At 40.2% G+C, this 25,306-nt stretch overlaps 1 protein-coding gene across 2 annotated transcripts in view; it reads left to right on the plus strand.

Moving 5' to 3' along the window:
• LOC122798288 (myelin basic protein) overlaps positions 1–25,306 on the plus strand; it is an 809,205-nt gene that overhangs the window by 548,745 nt on the left and 235,154 nt on the right. The window lies entirely within an intron of this gene.

Consider the following 25,306-nt stretch of genomic DNA (forward strand, 5'->3'; position numbering starts at 1 on the left):
ACTTTTGAATATGTTAATAGGTCAGAAGGGATAAGGTCTGTTCGTAGGTGTGTACTAGGCTATTGGCCCTGCAGCCTTTACAAGCCTAGCCCATAGAAGTGCCCTGGTGTTGTGCTGCCCGTCGTTAGTTCCCAGTGCCTCTATCAAGTAGAGCCACTGGAGTGATTCCGGGGTGAACTTTCTATTACCATTCCACTCATCAAGATTTCTCTTGAAAAAGGTCAGAGAGGTGCTCTGCTTGACATGTATGGGAAGTCTATTCCAGAGCATGGGCAGTCTCTGGGTGAGGAATCTGTCCCTCCAGCATGTTCCGTTGATTGTAGTAATGAGGTTGACGTCTGTGGAGTGTGTGGTGCGGAGGGATTGGGATTTCTTTAGATGTAGCATTTCTAACAGAGCTGGGTCAGGCATGGCTTTGTAAGTCAAGCAGAGATCACCTCTAAGTAAGCAATATGAGACAGAGAATTGCTGGAGTCTTTTGAGTCTGTCTGTGTAGGACATGTGTTTAAGGCCTAGGATCCCCTTCAGGAGTTACTTCTCTGGCCTCTCCAGCTATTGTAGGTGTCTAGAGAGGTACATGCCAAATGGGGCATTATACTCGATGATTGGTCTAATGAAGGAAGAGCAGAGAGAGACAATGACCTCTTTCTTCCTGGATGCAAAACCCTTGGTAATGAGATGTGCCATATAGAAGGACTTTCTGACCACAGTGGCAATGTGATGGTCAAAGGAGAGGTTGCTGTCAACCTGCATCACCAAATCTCTTATAACGCCTTCAGTGCTCAGTGGGCTCTCATCGATGTGGTAATTAGTGGGAACTGAGTTTTTACCAAAGAGGATGACAATGCATTTTTTGGCATTAAGCTTAAGGCCATGGTTTTGACACCGGTCATTGGTCTCAGTGAGGCCTTTCTGTGGGATGTCTGCATCACCTGGGGAGTTAATAATGGCTCCCAGCTTGCAGTCGTCTGCGAACTTGGTCAGCCAGAGTCCCTTTGTGTTGGCCTGGACTTCTGAGAAGTAAATGCCGAATAGGAGAGGACCCACTCCCACAATCTCTGTGGGACTCCACTTGTGACTGGTCGGCAATCTGACTTGGAGTCTGCTACTTTCACACTGTGTGTTCTATCTGTGAGCCAGTTTGCAACCCACCTAGTGATATAGGGGTCGATGCCTAGTTTGATGAGTTTGTCAATAATTCCAGAGTGAAGAATGATATCAAAGGCCTTGGCCAGATTGAGGTAAGCTGTATGCACTGCCTTATCTTCATCCACAGCCCTGGTGACTGACTCAAAGAAGTCAACCAGTTTGAGCAGGCATGATCTCCCTTTCACAAAGCCAAATTGCATGGGGTCTAGAGTTTGGAGATTTCCTATATCTTTGTTAATCAGGTCCATGATGATGCACTCCATAGCCTTACATATCAGACTTGTCAGGCTAATGGGGAGGTAATTTCCAGGGTCTGTAGTCACTCCCCTTTTATGGAGAGGGATGACTGTAGCAGTGCGCCATTCAGTAGGGACAAAGCCTGAGGTGAGGCTGTGACTAAACTGGGCACACAGATGTGGTGCCAGTTCACTTTGTACTTCATGTAGAACACAGCCAGGGATATTATCGGGTCACATGGAAGCTGTGTTCTTGGCCTTGGACAATGCAGCTTTAACCTGTGCTGCAGTAATGCTGGGTGCCTGGCATTCTTCCGGTATTGTGATTGGTCCTTTACAAAGGGGAGAGAGGGGTAAATTTGGCACTGAATTTGTCGATCAGTATGTTGGCAATATCTGTTGGCTGAGTATAGGAGGTACCGTTGTGCAGTATCTCAGAGCAAATCTGGATATTGCCGTGGAGGTTCTTGATATAGCTATAGAAGGCTTTGTGATTGGTTTTAGTGTCTGCTGCAATTCTGCCTTCATAGCTGGCTTTAGAGGATTTGATGAAGAATCTCAACTTTTTGTTGAGGTTAATAAGGGAGTTTTTCCAGTCTTGGGACTTCACCTTTTTTCTGCAACAGTTTCTTCCTTCTGTTGTACAGTTTATTAATGGTAGGGGACCACCAGATTAGCTTCCTTTTTCTGGAGGAGAGCGTCTTGGTTCTGTTGGGTATGGCTAGTTACATGCATTTGTGTACATGTTCGTACAGTGCATTGGTGTATGATTCAGCAGTCATGGCAGCTATTTTCCATTGGCATGGGTGCCATGAAGTTAACCACCTCTCTTTTAGGAGTCCAAAGTCAGCTTTGGAGAAGTTTTTCAAGGTGGTTACCTTTGCCGGGGTGTGTGGGTGAGATGTGGATTTCCATGGTGATTAGTTTATGGTTGGATCTGAACTGGGTGGGATTGACTGTTGGTGTAGAGCAACGGTGCCCATGTTAGTAATAACCAGGTCAAGGATGTTGCTTCCTGTAGTGGGGGTCAGAATGAGCTGGTCTAGGGCATTGGAGTTAATGAATTCCAGGAAGCGTTGGGCCAGTGTATTGGTGCTTGAGTAGTTTTCCAAGTTGATGGAGGGGTTGCTGAAGTCTCCTAGTAAGAGAGTGTTGGGTTGGACCTTGATAAATTCCAGGGTGCTTAGGAACATGGAGTGAGAGTCTAGGGACATGATTAGGGACCTGTAGCAGTCTATGACCTGGATCGCCATCTTACCCAGTGTTAGTTGTACCTGAAGTATCTCAGAAGCATTATGCTGGGCTACTCGTCTGGAGGTGTGCATATCCGTTATGAATATGGAGACACCACCGCCTTTGGAGCTTCGGTCCATGTGTCAGGGCCGAAAGGTGTGGAATGATTTATAGCCTTGTAATGCACAGGTGTTTTCTGCCGCTTTAAACCAGGTCTCCATCACAGCACAAATGCCGATGTTCTCCATTTTGAGCAGTGCTTTGAGTGAGTGCATCTTGAGATTTAGACTTCTAGCACTGAGCAACATGACCCTCAGATTGCATTTATTTATAGCTGTTGTGGTGGTAATTTGGTCTTTGGAACACCGCCTAAAAAGACACTGTAGGGGTGCAAGAGCCTTAGCCAGTACCCGGAAACCCAGAGGTGACAGATGCAGGCCATCTCTGACAAAGCATCGAGGTCTTTTAAGTCATGTCATCCTAAGCAGACAGATACGGGATCCCCTTAGAATGATACCAGAAACTTAGCCAATTGTTGAAGTAAAATAATTTTTTTTTGTACTGTGGTATAATTCTGGGTGATGGTAGGATACTGCTCAGGGCTAGTGTCATACCTGCCTAGGCCACATAATGCGAGAGCTCAACCATGTCTATGTAGTCCAGGGAGGTGCGTCTCAGGTCATTCACACCCACATGGACAATGACAGAGTCGTACTTGCACTTGTTGTGGAGTGACCTGAGTGCGTGTGTTATGTGTCGGATTCTTGCACCTGATAGACATCTTACTGTTACCTTCTCCTTATTCAACCTAGTGAGTGGGACATCTGTGTGCTTCACTGTTGAGTCACCTATGATTAGTGTATTGGCCAAAGTGTTTAGCCTTAGGGGCTTATGTTGAGGGGCACACTGTGGAGATGAGCTATGTGTCCTGTGGTTTGTGCTGTGTTGTGGTGGTCAAGTGTATTTCTGTTTTGGAGGTCTCTGCTGTTTGGGTAATTTTCTATTGAGAACCTCTGTGAAGGTGGGTATGTGGCTTATGTTTTTATTTGAGAGCTGTGATAGTGGGTGTTCTGCAGTGCTGTGTATTCCATGTGGTGTGCTGCAGGTGTTGACAGTCTCCTCTTGACCAGCTAGTCAAATCTTGTCTGGAGAGTGCATTGCTTCCAATTTGTGATGTAAGTGCATCTCTCACAAGTCTGAGTGTTGGGAGGAAAGACGAGAGGGTTGTCTGTGTACATGAGGCAGTTGCTGCACTGCCTCAGAATGCCCAAGTGCACCAGGTTAATAGGGGAAAGCACAGGGAACTGCCCTTTAATCATGCCAGGGGGGGGGGGTGGTCATAAATACTAAGTACGGGACCTATTTCCATGAAGAATGACTAGTGCTAATGGCAGTTAGGTGTGCTACAATAATTGCTACAAAAACCTGTTGAAATGCAAAGCGATTAGGCTATCTGAAGTGCAAGAGAGAAAGAACTAGCAAGATCTAAGGGAAAAACTGAAAAGCAGACTTTCTGGCACCAGTAATAGTATGCCACAATGCGAGCTTAAACATGTGCAAACCCATGCAAACGTGGGCTTTCAAACACTTTTTTAAGGCTCTGTACATAAGACAGGGGTCACTTAGCAGCCTGTATGATACCGAGAAGAGGAACAAAGCATTCAGACAGATGTATAGTTTTAATGATTTAAGCCTTTGATTATTTTTGGTGAGAAAGCATTGTGGTCTTTCCTGTTTTGACAAGTGTTTGGATAGTTACATACCAAAAGTGGCATTATACTCAATGAATTGCTTAATAAGAACCAAGTTCAGTGGAAGGATTGCATCCTTTGACCTAAATGCCATACCATTATATATAAGCAATGTGATAAAAAAAGGACTTCCTTACAATAGCAGATACATGGTGATCAAATGACAGTTCATTGTCTACATAGTTTCCCAGATCCCTGACTACAGGATTAAATTTCAGGTGGGGGGGTTGGCATTGTGATAATTACAATGGAATTCATGCTTGGCAAAGGATACTGTTATACATTTCTTGGCATTTAGATTTAGTCTACGGTTTTGACACCAGCTATTCATTTGGGAAAGGCCTTCTTGGGGGATCTTGGTGTCCTCTAGGGAATTAATGATGGCACCAAGTTTACAGTCACCTACAACTTAGTCAGCCATAAGCATTTAACATTTGCTTTGACCACCAACTAGGTAAATGCCAACCCTGGGGTACATTCCTAATGACAGGTCTTGGTGCCAACCTTAGATTTATGGGTTCTATTTGTGAGCCAATTAGCTATCCAGTGAGTTACATAGGAATTTACATTTAGCTGGGAGAGTTTATCTACGATACAGTGTTTTCGTGAGGTTTAAATACATGGTGTGCACTGATTTTTCCTCATCCATTGCTTCAGTAATCTCTTTGACAAAGTCAGTTAGGTTAAGTAGACAGGATCTGCCCTTGACAAATTCAAGTTGGTTTGGGTCAAGAATTTGTGGAGTACCTATGTCTTTATTATAAGTTATTTTTAATTAATTATATATTAATTCTGTAATAATCTTTTCCATAGCCTTACAGACTAGGCTGGTTAGGTTTAATGGTCCATAAATACCCAAGTCCATTGACGCTTCACCTATGTACAAGGAGTTGACTGATGCTGTCCTCCATTCATCTGGCACAAAGGCTATTTTGAGGCTGATATTGAATAACCTCCTTAGGGGGTCTGGCAAGTCCTGTTTCAGAGTAGCCAGTAGGCAACCCAGTATGTTTTCTAATCCCATAAAAGTAGTGTTCTTGGCCTTGGACATTGAATTAAGCATTTGTTCTTCAGATATTTGAAGGGGTTGTAGGTATATTTGTGCTTTGGGAATGTAGGGGGAAGGTAAAGTTTGAGGTATCTGCCAGTAGATTGGCCATGTCATCTGGGTCTGAGTTTGCAATATCACTCAGTATTAGGTGTGAGCAATGCTGGGAATTGTTTCTGATTTTAATAATATAGTTAAAGAAGATTTTGGGGTTATCCTTTGCCTGTGTGTCTGTTTTACCTCATACCTGTTTTTTTGATCAGGACCAGAGTTCCCAGATAAATTTAGCAATTATGTTTTTGGCATCATGAGAGTGAAACTTATTTTTGCATGCAGTGAGATTTTTCTTTTATTAATGAGCCTGTTTGTACTTGTGTTCCATCTTAGGGGATTATTTTGTTTTAATTTGGCATTGTATTTACTTTGAAGAGTGACAATTGCATATATGCATCTATTTACACATGCATACACTTGGTGGTAAATAAAGGATCTTCCATAAGAAATGGGGTCATCAGGTTGGAAGGAGATTTTGAATGTAGCCAGGTCATTACTCGGGTTTAGTAGATTAGCCCTAACATGATCTCTGAATACTGAGGTATTGGAAGTAGCTTCCAGCTTCAGTCTTACGGTGAATGTGGCTAATTTGTGGTCCAGTTCAATCACGGAGGAAGTTACAATTGATGGGGAGCGAAGCTGCTTCTGCTCAGAGGTATCTTCCTTGCCTCTCCTGTTTTATTGGTCCTTGTAGTGCTGGGAGTCAGATCAATGACTTTCTAGTTGTTGCTGTTGTTACTTAGAGGAGACATGTCTATTATTTAAAATAAATAAAGTGTCAGATGTGAATGTCTTGACTGAGGAGACATGATTTCTTTCTCAGTTTCATCTGTTCCCTCTGACAGTTACTATGTTTTGTTCTTTTCTTGCCCTGATGAGGGCAGCCTATACCATGTGGTGAGTTGCTACCCTCATTACATACTACTTTTTAAAAATGTTTTCTTTCATATTAGCAGCTGATAGGAAATTAATGAAAACATAGATGTAGTACTGTTAAAGTGTCAAGATTACATTTCCAGTCATTGAGTACAGTGCCCCATTTGGCTTGTACTTCACTAGACGCCTGCAACAACTGGATTGGCCCCAAAAGTACCTCACAAAGAGGATCCTAGGCTTTAAACACTTATCCTATATGGACAGACTCAAAAAACACCAACTATTCTCTGTCTCATATTGCCTACTTAGAGGCGATCTCTGCTTGACTTACAAAGCCATGTGTGACCCAGCTCCGTTAGAAATGCTACATCTAAAGAAATCTCAATCCCTCCACACCACAGGCTCCAGAGACTTCAACCTCATTACCACAATCAACAGAACATGCTGGAGGGACAGGTTCATAACCCAGAGACTGCCCATGCTATGGAATAGACTTCCCATACATGTCAAACAGAGCACCTCACTGGCCGTCTTTAAGAGAAATCTTGATGAATGGATGGGAAATAGAAAATTCATCCCGGGAATCACTCTAGTGGCTCTACTCGATAGAGGCACTGGGAACTAAGGTCGGGTGGCACAATGCCAGGGTAATCCTATGGGCTAGGCTTGTAAAGGCTCCAGGGCCATTAGCCTACTACACACCTATGAACCAATGGACCATGCAGAACCAGCTGGGTGAAGTAGCTTATCAAACCTGGACACCTGCATTGACTAAGTGAGGAAGAGGTATCCAGAAATGGGACTGAGCAAAATCATTATGACTAGTTAATCTTATCCAGCAAGGAGCACTGAGTAAAGCCATGAGGGATAACTAATTAATAATATGCAGAAAGGAGAGTGTGGACTGAGCCCTTATGACTAATTAATTAATCATATCCAGAAAGAGTGGGGTGGGCCTCTGAGCAGAACCCTCATGACTGATTAATCATGTCCAGAAAGGGGACACTGAATAGAGACCCCCCCCCCCATCTAACTAGTGAATGATATCCAAAAAGAAAGCTGTGAGCATAGCCTTTATGATTATTTAATTAATCATCTTGGTGCACTGAGCTAAAATACGTAATCACCTAATGAAGCAAGCCTTTGCATCCAACAATGTGACATTGCTGTGGCATCAAGAGAGAGACGTTAGTCATGAAGTTGCTCAACAAACAGCTTGGTAGGTAGAAATTGTATTGTAGTACATAAAAAGTAAGATTAGCTGACAGGGGTTGGGGTTTGGCCTAATGGTTAAGGTGTTTACCTTACTAACTCAAGGAATAGGCTTGATTCTCACATTTGAAAAAGTAAATTAGTTAGGCTTAAAATACTTGCAAGTACAGCTAACCTTGTACTTACCTATAAACCTCAAAGCCATAGTTGTATGCCAACTAGAGCAGTATAACAAGCTTGTTTGCTGTATGTTTGAGGAGAAGAAAGTTGCACTGTTATATTTTTGATCTCAGCCTACTGTTGTGAGAATTTTTCTTTGGATCATGTTTGTGCCCATGGGGTACACTCAGCACATATAGTTTGCAGTAAGCTGCAGGCTGCCTTGCACCTTACACTTAAACTCACAATTACTCTTAGCAGCTAAACATGTTTCCTGAATTGGTCCATACTTTTAAAATAAATCTACAACAGTTTACTACACATTTCATATTTTTATTTTTACATACTTTAACATAGTTAATTTACAATGTTTGTTATTGTATAATAGTAATAAACCAAGCGTGTTTGTAATACTGGATTTACTCATGCACAGTGTTATGAATTTGGTCACTTAAGCTTCTCTGTATTGACCAAAACAAGCAAAGTATGAATAAGTCAAGCACGCCCCTCATCTCTGGTTATGTGTCTCTGTCATGGATGAGTTTATTTTGGCTGCATAACATCAGATTGCTGTACACTGTTGGTTTGCTTTTCCTTGAAGACTCGTCTGATGGCTGGAAAGGTCCCCTGAATCAATCCACCAATGCTGTTAAGAATGAATAAAAGAAGTAATACAATATGCAGGGTTAACCCTTGAAACATTCCTCTGATTTGCACCATGCTTGGTCCTGCACATGGGGGTTAATATCACCTCATACCTGTTTGTCTGCCTCTGCAGTAACAGTGCCAGTTTCCCCATTCAAATCATGTCTCCAGTTGCTTCTCCCATTTATTACCTGTTAGCCCATGTTTATGCTCTTTTAACTTTTTCCTTCTAAGAACGCAGCATGAAATGTTTGTGTTTTACCATGTAGCTAAACTTTGTTTAAATTATAGCTAACTTTCCATGCTCTGTTTTATCTGTATTACCACCATGTTGTAGGATATGTTGTATATTTTGTATTTTCTATACTACTTCCAAACTGTGACAGAAGAGAGCCTAACAAGATTAGTGTTCTTAATGAATAAGGAAATAAATAAGGTAACAATGTCAGGATGATAAATTAATGAGTTTGTACCACCATCAAAGAAACTTAAACGTTGATCTGTGGAACCTTCACTTTCTAATTGCTGGCTCTGAATACTGTTGCACTCATTAGTTCATCACCAGGCCTGTTGCATGTTCAGAATGCAACCTTATGCATAAGCATTACAGAAAATCACGTCCGGAAAGGCGATCCAGTAAAGATGAAACTTTCTTTGGGACTTTGTGCAGGTAGATTGCCATAAGATGTTTTAAGCAAGTTCTTTCTGATAGTATCACTACATCTTTGTAGCTTGAATGCATGTTGTCTTACTGATTGTCAGTTTCATGAATGGCTATATTTAGCCATTTTAAGCTTGCTGAAACTGTTGTGCTTCATTCTTGTACAGAATACCATTTTTAATAGTGGTAGGAAATAGACATCATCCAGTGCAAAAATAGATATAATTATTTTTTTTCTGTGTAAACAGTTTAAGCAGCATTAAGTACAGTATTCTTTAAAGAAAGCAGTAGCAGCCTGTTGTATGTGGAGCTGAAACGGACCTGCATCCATTTTCCTTAACCTGTCTACAAAGATTACTCATGTATTGTGTGGAAGCACCCAACCTTTGGTGCAAGATTTCCTGTTTCCTATGTTGTCTGTTATATGTAATAAACTCTTTGATATGTCCAGACACTGAATGGGTCAGTAGGACATCTTATGGTGAGCCTTGATGGTCATGGAGGGGGTTAGGGAATCGCAAAAACAAACGATGTATCCCTCAGTCTCAGCCTGAAGTTTCAAATGTTATTCTAATTTGTATTCTGCTGTTGTTAGCAGTTTTATATTGCTTACAACAAGGCCTAAAATGCTTTCAATTGTAAACAAGTAATCGTGATTGTTTAACCTGTGACTGTTGCAGAATATGTTATCTTTTTATTTCTTTGTTCCGTTCAATGTAGCTGTCTGTCTAGTTACTCATTTGTGTTTGTTGAGCATGTAGGTCCCAGTAGGCCTGTGATCATTTTGGGAGAGACTAGAGAAATTTCTGTAGAAAGTATGCTAATTCCTTTGCTATCTTTTAAATTTATTTTCCTGTCTGCTGGCTATGCCTTATTTAGGCAGGCATTAGAGTTTTTCTTTTAATTTTTGTAGCCCCAACCCCACTGTACTTGCCAAGTAATGCAACCATGGCTTGGAATGCAAGGTGCAAGGGGCATCAGCGAGGGACTTTCACTCGCTTCCACAAGTGACCTTTCTCTAGATATTTATCCTCCTTGAAGTCATTGATTCTATGGGGTCCTCAGTCTCTACTAGAGATTCAGCCATCAGTGTGTACACATCGGGCATGCATTCCAGCACCTTACTCCAAAGAGAAACAAGCTGGCAAAGCCATGTCACGCCCTCCCCACACCAGCTGCAACAGGTGCTGAGCTGATAATCAAACTCAGGCCACCTTGCTTATAGTCAGGGTCTAATATCCTTCTTCCCCAGTGGAGCTGGCACACAACTCCTTCGCTGTTGCTATAGGAAGCCTTTCAGCTGCATGTCACCAGAAATCTTACTTTATTCTAGTGATGGTATAGGATGGAGTTATTATGTGCAGTGCTAGTAAACAATCAATGATTATTTATATTTTGGCGGGGCCTTATGATGATGACATTTAAATGGAAGCTGAAGTGGCTTGCTGTAGTGTTGTAAAAGAGGGAAGGGCAGTGATTGCTTCTTCAGAAGTGTTTGCTGTTGTAACGCTGAGTAGAATAGTGCTAGAAGTACTGTACGACCTGAAGTTAAAGCAGAAAGCATCACTGCTAAACTCAGACTGGACAAATGTGATAATGCATGAACCATGTATTGAAGCCAACACTAAAATGACTGGGCAAAGATCAAGGAAGACTGGAGTCATGGCAATACAGAAACAGAGCTAGGCAGGATAAGATTTAGAAAGAATCACTGCAAGTAAGTTCTCTAATGAAGCAGCCCTAGGGCGGTGCCTGCTGACATTCCAAGGGCTGCAGTTGTGATCCTCTGTATATAACACATGGGACTAAGATGGCTGGGGAACAGGGGAACATATAGTAAGTCTGAATTTGTGGTACATTGGAGCCTTTTGCCCTGCTCTAACTAACAATAGTCTGTTAGTAAAAGTATATATATATATATATATATATATATATATATATATATATGTAAATACATAGACACACACACATATTATATATGAGGACCAGGGGTGTGGAGACAACACCCCCTCCAAGATGGGGGGTTCTAGGAAGCAGGTCTCTATTACACAAAGTGCTCTAGAGTTTTAAATGTGAGTTTCAGAATTCATTACTTTTTTGTCTGAATCACATATTTGTTGTTGTTGTAACTGAGTCTTGCACTTGTCACAGGACTCCCCTGGATGACAGTTCCTTTGATCAAGTGTGGGATGGGATTTTGAAAATACTGTTTTGATACTCTGGTTGCTATGTTTGAGGAAGAAATTTGCTGTACACTCAGAGTTAACTACTTGAGGCAGAAACGAATGTCAATTATTCCAAAGGACCTTACCAAGAAGTTGGTTCATGAAATCTTTATCATGAATTTAGTGGGTTTTCATAGAAGAAAGTGTATATTTTTTTATGCAGATCAGCCAGATTTATTCTGCCACTTCCCATCATGCTCCATTCTGCTATCTGTAGCTCTTTGTACCACAGTCTTTTTGTTTTTTCCCCCCTTGATGGGGGTCTTTCTCTGTCTGTACTGGGGATTTACCTTATGGAGCCCTCTTTGTAACAGCAGGAAGTGGTGGATAAGATAGTGCTGTCATCTTTGTAGGTGTTGGGTCATTGTTTTTTCTTTGTGTATGTACCCCTCCCCTATTTGCAATTTGCAAGTAAGCATTATGCAATGCCTTGCTACTGCGAGCCTTAATAGCTTAATGAAGGTGTATCCTTTCATACACATCCGCACTGCTCATTAGACATGTAAAAATTCCACAATGAAGGGCACATTCTCATCTGGTCTCTGTTGCATGGACCTATGTTTCCAGGCCTCCTCAGATATAACACTCCTACAGTGTGATTGAACTCAGGCTGCTTAGGAGCTTGCCCCCTGTGAAAAACATTGTATACATTTTGCATGCTCCAAGGTTATGCTCAGAGCATGCACAATTACGTCTCAGTTTTTTATTTTTTTTATTTTTACGTCAACATTTAACAACACTGACATTTGAGTTTCAGCTCTTTTAAGTAGTTCCATTTATATAAGATCTGTGATCAAAACAAGATTGCATTTTGAAAAACGAATACCAGTTTATTCATCTCAACATCAAAGATCGAGAGGTGAATTATTTAGCATCTAGTTTGAAAACGTATAACAAATGGTTATGATTGGAGACTTGTTTTCTGTGTGTGTGTGTGTGTGTGTGTGTGTGTGTGTGTGTGTGTGTGTGTGTGTGTGTGTGTGTGCACGTGCGTGTGTGTGCATGGTATTAGTGGTTAGCTTCTCTTCTGACTGTCTTTTGTGAGGCCGTGTGAGATTCATTATAGCTTCTAAAGCTGGTGCTTATTTTCAGATGTAGTTTCTTGGTGACTGTTGTATGTGTGGCACCATGCAATTCACTGTCTTTTCAGCAAGGTTCATGCATAAAACCTAGTTATAACATAGGGGATTATGAGTAAGTCTCCAGTCAACCAGTTTGTTATGTGATTGAGACTTGGAGGCTAAGAAATTCACCTTAGGAGCAATGCTTGAGAGATGAATTTTGGCATCTACAGTACATTCTCCATTAACCGGCACCCATGGGGATTGGTAGATGCTGGATAACTGTAGTTTCTGGTTGCTTGGGAGTTACTTATTAAAAATAGGTCTGACTAATACTGTAACCTGTACTATTTGTTTGGTTTGACTTGTTCTCAGGTTGAGGAGCGAGGGAATTTATTCCTGTCTTCCTTCTGCGGGAGGAAAACAGAAAGTGCAATACATGAAAACTGTAGTGTATTTCTTCAGGGTTTATTTTGTTGTTTTTTTGTTTTTTTTTTGCCTGTTGCTTGAGAGTGCTGGTTGCTTGAGTTCTGGTTAACAGAGAGTTTACTGTACATGACACATAAAGCTGGTTATGATTGGACTGTTATCATAATTCATTGTACTGCATGGAGTCTTATCTACTGTGTGTACTACCAACTACAGAAAAAAACAAGAAAGTGCATGAGTGCAAAGAAGCCCCTGTAGTGAGATCCTTTCTTAACTGTCCTCAGTTAACAAGCTTTTATTAAGCACTGTTAAAATCAGGTATCACTCTTAAGGACATTCAGTTTCTGACTATAATTATGGTGTTCCAAGCTACCCTCATCCATTGCTTAAAATTCTCTTTATAATTCCTTCCAGACTTCTCCTTTTCTGCCATTTACAGCTGGTTGCTGTTTTGTTTCAGTCAACATATGGCACACTGAAACCATACATGATAATTACTGTTTTGTCATTTGTAGAAATCCCCATGTTGTAGCATTCTAACTTTGATTGTTTCAACTGTTCCCCAGAAAAAGTTATTCATATCTTCATAAATGATTTTGCTTGTTCTTTCCCTAACTTACCTGATACAGTGGAGAAGCATGCCCAGCCTTTTCTATCAAACTAGGTGCTTTTTCAGTCCATATTGTCGCCTCACAGCTAGACGTTGCACGTTCGATTCTCAGTTAGAGCGTCTTCTGTGTGTCGACATGCGTGAACGGGCGTTCCTTCGTTGAAGGTTGTGTGTTAGGCCCGGCAAGCCAGCACATAAAAATCTACTGCCAGTCATTAGCGAACCAGAGTTCCACTGTGGTAACACCTAACCGGGAAAAGCCGAAAGACAGTTTATCATGCTATACATTTCTTCCTTCCTTCCCCTGTCTAACAGCCCTGATGCCAGAGTTCATACCTTATCTTTTTATAGCATTGCTTCACCATTTGTTTATTCTGCCTGCAGATTAGGATGTTAACTGTTCTGATCATGCATTTTGCAGTTTAATTTGAGTGCACTTGTTTCTGTGGACATGCAGATAAAGTTTGGAGTAGATGTTGTACGATGCTCTGCAATGGGGTTGATAAAGTTTGGAGTAGATGTTGTACGATGCTCTGCAATGGGGTTGATAAAGTTTAGAATAGATGTTGTACGATGCCTGCAATGGGGTTGATAAAGTTTGGAATAGATGTTGTACGATGCTCTGCAATGGGGTTGATAAAGTTTGGAGTAGATGTTGTACGATGCTCTGCAATGGGGTTGATAAAGTTTGGAGTAGATGTTGTACAATGCTCTGCAATGGGGTTGATAAAGTTTGGAATAGATGTTGTACGATGCTCTGCAATGGGGTTGATAAAGTTTGGAATAGATGTTGTACGATGCTCTGCAATGGAGTTGATAAAGTTTGGAATAGATGTTGTACGATGCTCTACAATGGGGTTGATAAAGTTTGGAGTAGATGTTGTATGATTCTCTACAATGGGGTTGATAAAGTTTGGAGTAGATGTTGTACGATGCTCTGCAATGGGGTTGATAAAGTTTGGAGTAGATGTTGTACGATGCTCTGCAATGGGGTTGATAAAGTTTGGAATAGATGTTGTACGATGCTCTACAATGGGGTTGATAAAGTTTGGAATAGATGTTGTATGATTCTCTACAATGGGGTTGCACCTGGATTCTTCAGTGAACACTTCAGCAAAAGGTTTGCGTGAATTACACTAATGCAATGCAATGCATTTCACACACTGCATTATCTTTCAGATGCTGCACTTCTAATTAGGTTAGACATCTTGCAGAAACAACGAGGGATGCCAGGTTACAAAAAAGCTACACATACAATCCATAAACAGAATGTGCCCAACATGTACAACGGCTTATTTCTGAATCTCACAAGTCTTACTGAGCACATCTTTGTAGCACAATGACTAATTAGTGTCCAGAGTGCTTTCTTTGCAAATCCAACATGTCCTTATTGTTCAGAAAATGTACTTGTAAAAGTTCATATTCCGTTAGCATTTATAGGAAATAGTGCCAGATTTTAAGATGTGTCACTAGTTTTGCACTTTTCTTCATGACTGTTTAAGTCACAAGCCTAATTTGTTAAGCATAAGGCTAAGGAGAAATTAGTGAAATTAAAGAGTGATTTTTATTTCTTGGTCATTGAATGATGCTTTGAAGAGGTAGAACCATTTCAATGAGTAGTAGTGTCCTACCACATATGTTTCTGTAAGTTTGCTTGCATATGTGTGTGTGTGTGTGTGTGTGTGTGTGTGTGTGTGTGTGTGTGTGTGTGTGTGTGTGTGTGTGTGTGTGTGTGTGAAGAATCTTATATATAGTAGTAAGCTCTGTGCAGATATCTTGGTATTACAAAGAAACATTATTCCAGGCTTGTGGGTGAGCCTCGTCTAATTTAGTATTTCTTCCTTTACTTTTTCTATCTTTTAAAATCCTACAAGCTGTCTGGAAGCTTGCCAAATTCCAGACAGTTTCAGAATTTCTGCCATAGCTTGTCCCACCAGTTCCAACTACAGAAGTTTTTGTTTTCTTTGAACTGTCTTATGACCCTAAGCAAACAGTTTGAATATGAAAAGTGTTTCTGAAAACAAGAAAGAAATATATAAGTCACATCCCACTCTCAGAATTCCTTCAGATCTGCTTTGCAAGCGTGGGGCCCAAATTCTGTATCCAGAGAAACTGTACAGCTGGGATTTATGACCTGTATGTATGTAGTGTTGTGTGTAGGTTTGTTATGTGCCACACATAACTTGTAAGTTATAGCACTTGGTCTTAGTTTGTTTCTCTGCTTAAATATAATCATTTCTATTAAATCACATAATTTCTGGCAGATATCAGTCTGCAGGTACCTTACTGAAAATATTGTTAAAGAAAATAAATACTGCAGAGTAAAAAAATTATAAAAATGTCTGGTGTTTAAATTAATTAATAATTTAAGTGTTTATAGTAATGGCTATAGTTACAGAACTTGATTGAGGGAAACATTTGCAGAATATTGTTTCTGTCTGTTTTATTCCCTCACCCATTTGGTTATGCATACAGCTACTATTCATTGTTCTGTAAGTATTTGTTGTTGCTTACTTTCCATAAGTGTGTGTCTGCAGATATATATTATGATGTAATGCTAACAGCATAATACAAAGCATTTATCAGACTATGAATTTTTTTCTGTCAGTTTATCATTAATAACCAGCATTGAAGAGTATGTTAAGAGGATTAGCGTAATGGTTAAGGTGTTTGTCTCAGACACAGTACAGGGTTTGATACTGATCTCAGATTTATTGGCTAAGCTTAAACTGGCCCTTAAGGCAAATAGCCTAGTATTCGCCTATGAAGACTTCCAATTCTGTGCTTTATGGGTAGTTTATTTTGCAGAAGAAGTGTCCCCAAGTCCATAATTGTATTTAGATTAACAAGTTAGCCCACAGCTTACAACAGTGGATTGTAAATGGATTTGGTACATTCAGAACAACACAGTATGATCGCTTCAGTTTGATTTGTACTTTTTCTTGTAGCACGTGTTGAGATCTTCCCTCTACTTTCTGGAAACACCTTAAAAATGACTTGTTATATACTGCCTTTTACAGCTACATAAGAGAAAGGGAATGATGCTGGTTGGATTTCTTTTTATTTGTCCGTTTCACGTTTTTTCCATTCTGTTGGAATGCATACTGAAACAAAAAGAAGAGCCTATACTGCTATTACCAGGAACATTAACATCATTTTCTAGCGTTAATCTTTTTTTAATTTTTATTTTATTTAGTTTATTAGCTAGGTACTGTACAGCCCAATGAGATCAAAAGTTCTACATAGAAGACCCACAGTAAACTCCGGAACTGAAACTCTGGGTCATTTGCAAGATGGAAGGAAACCAGATTACTCAAAAGAAACCCCCTACAGAGAGAAGGGGGGGACATACAGTCTGCACCCAGAATGGCAAACAGACAAAACCAAACCCCGAAAATGAGACACAGCAGCACTCACCACTGTATCACTGCTCCTTCTTTTAACTTGTCATCACCCTCAAATGCCCAATAAGTGTTTTGTGTTATCCATTACTTTTTCTTTTTTGCATTCTTAGGCACTATCAGACAATATCTGCCTCATATACTGAATCATAATTAATTAAATGTATGTATGCATGTATTTATTTACTAGAATAGTCCAAATAAGCTAAAGTCCATTTTAATGCAGATTCATAGAGAAATGATCTCCAGATTTATAGAGAACAAAATATGCAAAGTAGCAACAATGTACACATACAATGACTACTACAGATAGATAACAGTATCAACAACAAGAATTGTAAGGTGTCACACATGCAGAAATATCGAATATATCTTAAATAGATACACTGTCAATAATAAGAAGCATTGTGCAGCAGCTGTGTGAAGTTATATACAGTATTAAAGATTTTATGTATCGAATGTATCTTAGATAAATACACTGTTGATAATAATAAGCGTCTTGTAGCAGCTGTGTAAAGGAGACAAATTAGTTGGTCATTTTTTACTTACATGATTAAGCCTTAGGATTTTGCAAATGGCATGACTGATATATAAAAAAATAACTATTTGCACTAATTTATTAATATGCACTACAGTGTGTGCACCATGTAAACATAACTTCCTAAAATAATAACTAAATATGAGATCACCCCAGCAATTACAAGAGGAGAATCTTCATCTTTCGGCTTTTCCTGGCTAGGGGTCGCCAGAGCAGATCACCATCCGCTCATGATTGGCAGTGGAGTTTTAGTCTGTTTGACTTTGGAGAGGACTTTTTCCCTTTTGTTAAATAACCTATTTATGCTAGGGGTCCACCATGGTGGTGTATTTTTGCCAGTAATCATAGGTGTGACTCAGACAGGTACTGTCTTCTCTATGCAGCTATGAATTTGGTTGTACAGTGCTTTTGTGTACAGCACAGAGTAGGTCTCAGTGTCATCTGGCTTTAGAGGGACTTGGAAGTTTAATAAGCTGTCACTTAGTTTGAGGTAGTTGGCCTTAGCAAAGTTCTTAACAGATTTGGAATTTGGTGGGGGATTTAGGCTAGTTTTAATACTAAATCAGATCATTTTATGGTCAGATCTTACCAGGGAGGAACTGATGCACAGGAGGGAGCAGCATCCCCCCATGTTTCTGAGTAGCAGATCAAGGATATTTGTATCTCTAGTTGGGGAGCTAACAAGTTTCTCCAGAGTGTTTGCGCTGATGATGTCCAGAAACCTCTGAACAGGTGAATTATGGGTCATATAAGTCTCCAGGTTTATGGAGGGGCTGTTGAAGTCACTCGTAAGTATGGAGTTAGGCTGAATGTAAAGAGATTCCAGTATTTTTAGATAGGAGGTGTGTTTTTTTTTAGACTCATGTTAGCGGATCTGTGGCTAGCAATAATATGATAAGGCGTCACACCTATGGTCAGTTGCACATGGAGCAGCTCAAGCGAGTCATGTTGTTGGCCCAGTGTAGCAATGTACTTCTCCTTTATGAGCCCTGAAAAACCTCCTCCCGTTGTTGTTACTTATTGTTTGATTATGTTGATTCAGCATGTTTCACTTGACTTCTGCAGTCATCCATGAGTGGTAGGAATTACTGGTACATGCCATGACAGTCAGTAGCTTTCCAGATGTGTGTGGTATATGACACAGTATTGTTTTTATGTTTGACTAGCCACTCATATTTATTTTTTCTAATTATTCTCATGTTAACAGAGAAGGTCGGTCTTAAAGATTTATGTGATAATAGTACTGAAGATTAAAACAGATTCTTTGTCATCCAGGCAGTAGAATACTGGAGAAAAGTTAAATACAAAATGTTGCAGTGGAACCATGTACTCACTAATTGGGAGAAAAGTGACAGTCTGATATAAGTACTATTTGAGTGTGGGATTAAAGGCTTCAGGATAAGGTGACTATAACTGGACAGTGACCATTGAGGTAATTGAGAACAAGTTCATAATCTAATGCTTGCATTCATTCTGTTGGTAGGGTATCTTAAAAGCATATATTTATTGGATCTAATGCAAGTCTTGATTATGAAAGATTGAAATTTAACAATAAAGGAATTTGGCTGATTCATTGAGGAACTTTGGCCAATCTACATTAAGTCTCCAAGAGATGAAATTGCTTGATTCAGCTTTTCGATCTCAGAAATAAAACAACTCATTGTTACAACTGACCAGGTATTCACAGATTAACCAGTCTTGAGTTAAGGCCATCTAGATCATAGCAATTCTCTGTTAAAATACTTGTAAGTATTTCACTAGCAGCATTGCATTTTTTCTGTTTATGATTGGGTCATCCTTTTCTGGGTAGTGAAATAAGAGAACAATACATTTTTAGCTAACTATTTCAAAGTGACTGATAAGGATCAGGCTACAGTATCCAAGTTTCATGACCATCTACCCTGATGCTGAAACTTCTCAAATGGGAAACAGGTAATAGGTAATAGTTAGTGATTTGATCTTGGGGGATTAAACTCTTTGAGGTCATAATTTGTGGTGTCAGCTGACAAGACATAATTCAGTAAGCAGTGGAAATGACATTTATGTAATCAAGCTGTAAATTGGTCTGATTTGTCAAACTGGGATGTAGCTAGATTAATACATGTGTATGATGGGATACTTTACAGTTTACTAATGTGAATATATTACCAGTAATGTATATTTTGTAATGTGCGCATTCATCAAGGTGGTCAGAAAATGTGAAGGGTGAGACTTATTGATGCAAAACAGATGAGGCATGAGTTAGAGCTTAACATGTTCATTTCTCAAAAGGGTTGTTAGGATGTGGTTAAATGAGATAAAAGGAGTGGCATAAACGAAAAATAAAACCTGGGTGGATGGCCTGTGGGTTGGGTAGGAAGAACTAACAACACTTGTGAATATGAATACAATCATATGATTAAAGAAAGAGAATATTTGACCACTCAGAGTGGCAGTGTGATATAGGAATTCAGTAGTTGTAGGTAAGAGAGTACTCAGAAAATCATAGCTAGAAAAATGGTAGTAGGAAGGTCCCTCAGACAATAGTGATGTACAGAAGGGAAAGGATATACAGAAAAGCAGATAGACCACTGAAGACTGAGCACTGGAAAGGGCTGGTTGGATGGGGGAAAAGAGGCACAGGTGACAGGCTATAATCCAAGTCTCGGTGACAGAATAACTGGAAGGCTGCGAGACAAACTATGGGAAAGCGATGGGAGGAAAACAGAGAAAATCAAGTAGACAGACGTCAGAGAAACTGGGAGGAAGAAATAATAGGGAGACACAGAGAGAAAGAGCAGTTACAGAGTTGAAATAAAAGCATGCAAACATCTAAGGAGAGAAATGAGAGGAAAGAAAAATAGGGAGGAGAGAAACAGAGATACGATCAAAATACAGAAAAGAAGACAAAACTTTCAAGTAAAGAAATTATATTGCTAAGAAGATACAAAGGAGTGAACAAACCATTCAGTGCTGATGGCCTAAAAAGCGTGACTTCAGTTATCTGCTGAAGGAGGGCATCCACAAGCAGTGTCCTTAGGACTGTATTCATCTGCAGATTTACTGTCAGCAGAGAGTCCTACTGTGTAGGGTCATCATTCTGGAGTAGAAGAGAATGTCTTCTTGTTACACCTAAAAGCTTAGAAAAGATGAAAACAGATGAATATCAACAGTGAAAACCGAACTAGCACATGGAAGTGAAAAATTACCTAATCACCAGCTCCAATAGCAGAATGGAGCTGAATGCTATATATACCACTCAGTAATTTAAATGTGACCATCTTTCAAAATCTAGTGCAGGTATATAAGAATGGGAGTCAGGTTTAGAATGTATGCAGGCTAGTACCTAAACCACATTAAAAAGGTTAAAACTGTAGCTGCAAATAACAGGACAGACATAACAAACAGCTCCAGTACTTCATATTGTTACAAAATGTCCATAGCTGATGTGCATATAAGTAGAATAAGTCTATGTCTCGCAAACATAATTAAGAAACATTCTAATGGCAAAGTCATGCACAGTAACCAACCAGCCAGCCAGTTCTTACAACTTTCATTTATTTCATAATACCCCCTTAATTCTGCAGTACGTTCTGTAGTGGAGCAAATTGCTAAGGGTGCCGGAAACTGAACTGCTGAACAGATGATGAGCTTCCGGAAGCTAGCCTATCATGGTTCTGTGATGCACTGTGTCAGAGCCAATGAAAGAGTGGAATTACTCCAGGCAGTGCAAAGAGGCAGCATTAGTACAGTGTTAAACACCATAGTAGGCTACAGACCAGATTACTCAATTATTTTATTTTTGACCATAGGATATTTCTGAAAGAATATGCATTGTGGGGGCCCCATAAGGCAAGGAGTTTATGGCAAATGCCCCATTTGTCCCCTCTTAATCGTGCCTTGCATCTTCCTGAAAACAAACATTTGAGCTTAGCTACCTCATTCCATGAGCATGCTATAAGCAAATCTGTGTACTTCATAAGTGCCCCTAGATAAGTATGTGTGTGTATCTCACAGTGGGTTTTGTCCTGTTCGAGTTTGTATTCTATGCCTTGTACTTAATAACTACTAGGATAAGCTACAACTCTCCTGTAGCCTTACATTGGATTAGGCAGGACACTGGGGAATGAATGAAGAAAATAATTAATTGTACTTGTGAGCATTTTCAGATAATATTCCTAATACTAGTGTCTTATACACTAAGGGACACAAAGTCATAAAATACTGTGATTTGCAAGCAGAAACAACAGCAATGTGAAAGAAAAATACGCAGACAGTTCCAGTACTAGTAGTAGGAGCAACAGGCCTAATAAAAAAAATTACAATTGTACTTAAATTTGATACAAATACATATAACCCATATGAACTGTAGAAGGAGGCAATTCTGGATGCATTACAGATGCTAAGAACGGCACTCTTTGTGACATCAAAGATTGAAGCAATACTAATTTCATGAACTCTAAATGAACATCGAATTGGGAATGTGGTCAAGTCCCATCACAGTGTTAGAAACCCAAAACATCTGGAAAAATTTAAAAATGGAGTACCCATAGGTAAATCTTTAGAACTGGGACCTAAGTTCAGAAGTGGGCTCAAGTAATTGGTTAGCCAGCTGGGGTATGTTTCTGATAGCACTGAGTGATGGGTGGATTTTTCTTCCATGTGAAGCACAGAGTAAATCCATGACAATAGCTGCAGATCATACTATGTGGTGGGATTTCATGTGATTTAAAGGCTAGTGGGTAATATTGTCATTGCATAACCTACCTTCATTTAAATTATAAAATGTTCTATGGTCCTTTCATCCATGATGTAATAGCAATGGCTGAAGGTCTCATCCCAAGACTATGCTGAGGTATGTACTAGCTGTGCAGAAAAAAGGCATGAGGAGCTGCACTGATATTTGTAGTAAAGAACTCCATGCCAAACTAAGAAAGCAGTAAAAAATACTTATGAAGAACACCTTCATAATGTTAATATTAAGTACTTATTTTAGTCTTAAGTAACATCATAGCTGTTTAGCTGTTGCAACTCATTAATCTTCCTGTTTGTTTTGTCTTGTTTTACTAATGTCTGTATGTGTAACCTGTCGTTTTAATTTTGATATGGTTGATCATTGCCACACCAGCACTAAATACTACTGTGGACTTTTCTTACTTTATCCTATATTGCCTTTACCTCTTCCATCATTTTTTGCCCTCTTCCTCATCCGATCATCCAGCCGTACTGTTTGCCAAGTCACTCCCTCTGGGTGAGAGACCCACTACTTATTCTTTCATTGAGGGTGAGGATTAAGTGGGCTGGGAGTGGCACCATCATCAACAGAAGAGGATAAGGATTTTTTTCGTTAATCGCTACCTTTCACCTATGCATGCTGATTGGCATGTGATGAGCGTTTGTGATGCACGTGTACACCTGTGGATGTGACATGATCTGATAGCCTATAGCCCTTGAAGACAAGCACCTCTGTGATGCCTGGTCTACAATGGGATTATACTGTGGAGACTGTGCCCTGACCACACATCCAGTCCCTCCCAAGAAAGAGAGGTAAGCAGGTTAAACATCCTTGTTCCTGTCCTGGTTTCCATTACCAGTAGGTGTCTGAGCTGTTAATCAAACTCAGGACACCTGCATCATAGTTATGGCTTTATCACACTATGCCAATGGAAATGGCTTAATTTCCATAATTTTAATGGACTTGTAATGAAAGAATGGATATTTGCCAACACTGATTAAACCCTGTAAATATGACTCTCATTTTTCTGTTCATTTTATAACAGTCTGCTCCTCTGTTTGCATCTTTAGGTTTGTAGGTAGTTATTAAGCATGTTGTCACCAGCAATCACTGACACACAGGTTAAAACAGCCCTATCCAAAGCCCAAAACACAGCTTCAATGGGACCGGATGGTGTCCCAGGCTGTGTCTTACACGAGCTCCAAAATGAACTAACCCCTCACCTAAACACACTGTTCAAATTCAGCCTCTCTACAGGCTACGTACCCATAGAGTGGAACACAGCAACAGTTATCCCGCTCCACAAAGGTGGAGCCACAACAGACCCTGGGAACTATCGCCCTATAAACCTAACTAGCCTGGTCTGCAAGGCTATGGAGTACATCATCATGGAACTCATTAACAGAGACATTGGGAACCTCCAAACATTGGACCCTACCCAGTTTAGCTTTGTTAAGGGCAGATCATGCCTCCTAAACCTGGTGGACTTCTTTGAAGCAGTTAACAAGGCTTTGGATGAGGCAAAGGAGGTCCACACAGCCTACCTAGACCTCACAAAGGCTTTCGACACCATTCCTCATTCTGGTATTATAGACAAGCTCACTAGCCTGAACATAAACCCCTACATCATGAGATGGGTTGCCAAATGGCACATGGTGAGAGTTGCAGGTTCTAGGTCCGACTCTAAACCGGTTGCAAGTGGCATCCCCCAGGCCTCAGTCCTGGGACCCCTCCTGTTCAGTATATAATTCTCAGAGGTACAGACAAGCACAGGAGGACTATGGCTGACCAAGTTCATAGACGACTGCAAACTGGGGGCCTTAATTGACTCTCCAGCTGATACAGACATCCTCCAGAAGGGTCTCACTGAGACGGATATCTGGTGTCAAAATCATGGCCTCAAGCTAAATGCCAAAAAGTGCATAGTCATCCCCTTTGGAAAAAACAAAGTACCCATGAACTACCACATACATGGTAGTCTCCTAAATACAGAAAATGTAATAAGGGATCTGGTGAACCAAGTAGATAGTAATCTCTCTTTTGATAATCATTTTGCCAGGGTGGTTAGAAAATCCTTCTATGTGACCCACCTAATCACAAAAGGGTTCGCATCTAGAACAAAAGAGGTTATTGTGCCCCGCTACTCATCACTCATCAGACCAATCATAGAGTAGAATGCCCCATTTGGGATGTACCTTACAAGACACCTGCAACAGTTGGAAAGACCCCAGAAGTACCTCACCAAGAGGATTACTGGCCTCAAACAGATGCCCTATGCAGCTCAACTGAAGAAACTACTGGTGTACTCAATTGCATGCCGCTTACTCAGAGGTGATCTTTGCCTGACATACAAGGCCATGTCCAACCCAGAATTGCTGGACATACTCCACCTAAAAAAAAAACAAATCCCAGAGAGCCACACGCTCCAGGGATCTAAATCTCACCACAATGATAAATAGGATGTGCTGGGGGGATAGATTCCTGTCCCAGAGACTCCCCATGCTTTGGAACAGGATTCCAATCTACATTAGGCAGAGTCCCTCACTAACACTCTTCAAGAGAAACTTTGACAAGTGGATGAGAAACAGAAAATTTACCCCGGGGATCACTGCAGTGGCTCTGCTGGACAGAGGCACAGGGAACTAATGGCTGTGTTGGACAGAGGCACAGGGAACTAATCTAAGAGGCGGCGAAAGCCAACACATTCTGGCTAGGCTTATAAATGCCCTCGGGCAGATAGCCTAGTACTTACCTATGAACCTATGGTCCAGGAGACCAAATTACCCACATGCACTGTTTGGTTAAGTGTCATGTTTGAGACACACATTAGGCAAATGGATGCTGAGGTAATCAAACCCTGGACTGCAAGAAGCAGTTTGTAGTCTTAATCCTCAGTGTTAACTGCAGATGTACTTTCCTTGTACACCCCTAGCATTACAGTCAGAAAAGAAGTAAAAATGTTAACACATTTTTTCAGATCCAGAATATTTTTTCTGTCAGAATGTGTCTTTGTATCCTGTATTGAATTTTTTTCATTAAATATTTGCGTACTTGCATTGTTTCTAAATCATTGGGAGCTGCAAGTGCTCTGAGATTACTGCTGCTGTGTGACTGTATTGGATTTTTTTTCATTTAAGGATTGCACACTTGCATTATTTCTTGCTTTTTTATCATAATTTCTTAAGGTTTCCTTTATTTTAAATTTTTGTGTAGTTATATTTTTTCTTGAAGTTTTAAAAGTTCACAATTAGGGCAATTAGAAAAGGTTTGTAATCCACTCACTTAATGCAAAGGAATTAAATCA

This window comes from Protopterus annectens, chromosome 3.part1, assembly GCF_019279795.1.
Source record: "Protopterus annectens isolate FY-2018-M chromosome 3.part1, PAN1.0, whole genome shotgun sequence".
NCBI lineage: Eukaryota > Metazoa > Chordata > Ceratodontiformes > Protopteridae > Protopterus > Protopterus annectens.